The sequence below is a fragment of the Austrofundulus limnaeus genome, unplaced genomic scaffold (genome assembly GCF_001266775.1).
Source record: "Austrofundulus limnaeus strain Quisiro unplaced genomic scaffold, Austrofundulus_limnaeus-1.0 Scaffold8, whole genome shotgun sequence".
Lineage (NCBI taxonomy): Eukaryota > Metazoa > Chordata > Actinopteri > Cyprinodontiformes > Rivulidae > Austrofundulus > Austrofundulus limnaeus.
In genome coordinates, this window is record NW_013952410.1 from 5,814,713 (window position 1) to 5,817,583 (window position 2,871).

General features: G+C 42.9%; 1 protein-coding gene across 3 annotated transcripts in view; it reads left to right on the plus strand.

The window, feature by feature from the left end:
- Window positions 1-2,871, plus strand: part of wwc3 (WWC family member 3) — a 100,800-nt gene that overhangs the window by 56,234 nt on the left and 41,695 nt on the right. The gene's annotated exons all lie outside the window — the stretch shown is intronic.

The following is a 2,871-nucleotide window of genomic DNA, read 5'->3' on the forward strand; positions in this document are numbered from 1 at the left end:
AAACTAAAAATGAAGACACACCTCCCACAATGCTTTGCGCGGTATGACACATCCACCCTTCTCCAGCGGCGCGCCTGCTGTGGTTGGTTTCACCTGCTGTGAGAATGTGCGGCCTCCACGCAAAGTTTTTCAGTCGACAGTTTTAACCCACAAAGTCACGAATCTGACCTGAATCCACAGAAATAGGACTCTGTTCTGTTTTCTGGATGTAAGGAGGAGAGTCTGCGCTGCGAGTTCCTGCCRCGGTGTGGGACTGGGAACAGCTGATAGCTGATCTATGCGCACAACTTTACGCAGCAAATATTGCGTCTTGTGTGGCGGGGGAGTCGTCGCAGCCGATCAGAATTGGTGTGCTGGGTTTTTTTCTCGGTGAGAATTGGGGTGTTTCTTTTGCACGTTTTGTTCTCCTCAGCTGTGTGCGCTGCGCTCCCCGGGCCGTGCRCTCTGTGTGTGTTTCCAACTGCGTGGCAACGGTATAGACACTTTGCAGTGGACTGGGAGATCTTTGAGCATTTTTGGGCTGGTCTGTTTTCTTGTCTGGGGTTGGGTGGTTTTCGGTCCCGGGGTTCAGTTTCATCATCGTTCGAGTTTGAACAATAAAAGTGAAACAAAAMMAAAAAAAAATCKMACACGCTGTTAGATTTTTTTGTTTCATTTTTGTTGTTTGGACTCGAGCGATGGTGGGGCTGGGCCCCGGCCGGGACTGAGGATCATTTGGCCTCAGACAGGAGGGTGGATCGGCCTGGGAATGATCGGGGAGCCTCCGGTCTACTGTGGACTGTGGAGTTTTTGTATTGTTGTTGCGTGGTTGGAGTCGCACGCGGAGCGCGCACGGCTGAGGAGTGTGAGGTGTGTGAAGGAAACATTTTGGTTCTCACTGAGAAAGAACTCAGCGTGTTGATTCGGAGCATCTCGGCTGTGGTGGTTCCTCAGCTCCGCAAGATGCAGACAATAGATTTGTTGCTGCGTAAAGTTGTGCGTAATTTATGGATCAATGTCAGCTGTTCTGCAGGCTGATATCACCACAAGAAGAATTGAGGACAGCATGTTTTTTTTAAATTTGTTTGTTTATTTGTATCACACCGAAAAAAAATACAATCAGGTATTTTACTGTAGTTCTGAGTCGAGTCGTGCAGCTGATCTGAATGAGAAACTTCATGATTCCAAAATATAGTAAATCCCACTGCAGCAGAAACTCGCAGTGCTGCGACTCGTTCCTTCACTTCAACTATTTATTAAATATTTTTCTAAGTTCTACCAAAGTCATAAGTTTCTCTGTGTTTACATTTATTAAAGACGTGTAAACGTGGAAATGTCTATCAGCCTCATGCGCTGCTGCAGCACACGCGTGCACACACCAACACCCACACACCTTTGAGCGGCAAACAAATTTTTACACCTGACAGTTTTCTCACTCGTTCATTTCCATTTAATGTATAAATTTCCTGCATCTAAAAATCATTTCTGATCCCACAGAGGACGATCTGAGCTGCAGAATCTCACGCTGAACACATTTACACGTATTTTTCGTTTCCCGTCACAGATGTACCCAGAATGCATCACTTCAGTTTTCCAATAAACAGTTTTAAATTTATTTTATTGATGCGCATCTTTAATGAAAAATCTACAATAAATAAAAGAAAAAGACAAAGAAGCAGCAACCGAACTAGCAATCTCCAACACGTTTTAAAGAAGCACTACTTAGCAATCCTCATAAATTGTTTAATTTTGACACCATGAATGAAATGTCTGTTACAGGAAATCATATCATCAACAAGTGACGGTTGTAGAGTTGAGTTGTAAAAGAGTTCATACAACGCTGGATGGCAGTGTGGTGCATATATAATGCATGACTTATTGCCAGCAACTGGTGTCAAATTGAGCTGCGGAATGAAATTAGCTTTCGCTAATTTTTCTACTGCATGTCCTTTGACGTTGTGGAACTAAATATATTCATTAGCGCTTTCGAAATTGTGGAGCTAATTTTTTTATTAGCGGTGCCCACCATTGCTTACGTGTGCACGTCCTATTGTTTGTGTTTTTTTTTTGTTTGTTTTTTTTTTCCTAGCAGATATGAAGCCAGGAGCAAAACCTTTCTGTCTGTGTTTTTTTTCTTCTTCCTAATCTTAGCTGTGATCGGCAATAAAGCTAATTGTTCTCAACATCACATAACTTGATAACAAAGTTCTTGTGTATGAAAGCCTCCTACTTTAATTATTACAACAAACCTTAAAGAATTCAGTACAAACTGGACCCTATCATCTGTACAGATATTTGAGATGCTGCATGTTTTCATCCATAGTCCTCAAAGGTTTACAGCACACAGGGTGGAGGCCAGGCACGCACAAAGTAATACCTTTCTCTAGTTTTTTTTCTTAAGCATGTAAACTTTTAAACTCCCAGACCAGAGCAGTGGGGAGGTGTAGGAACACACAAAGCAGGGCTTGTTTTCAGAGGAAGAGACAGGGTTTGGTTGGATGAACAGTACCTGCTGTTGTAGAGGAGTGAAGGAAGCCAGGCTGCGGTGAGTGGAGAGGCTTCGTCCCAGACCCACTGATGGAGGAGGCACCACACGTCTCCATCACTGCACTCATATTAGCTTTAGGCTTTTTGTCCCCCATCAGGTACATTTCTTAATATGTCTTCATGCTGGACACTAAAGGCTAGATGTTTGTATGATAAATCAAGCTGAAACAAGATCTGAATGTTGAAACTAATGTCACATTCTGTGTCTAATGACTGAAACTGTGGAAAACACTTGAATTTGTGAAAGATACAGTGGGGAAAATAAGTATTTAGTCAGTCACCAATTGTGCAAGTTCTCCCACTTAAAAAGATGAGAGAGGCCTGTAATTGACATCATAGGTAGAC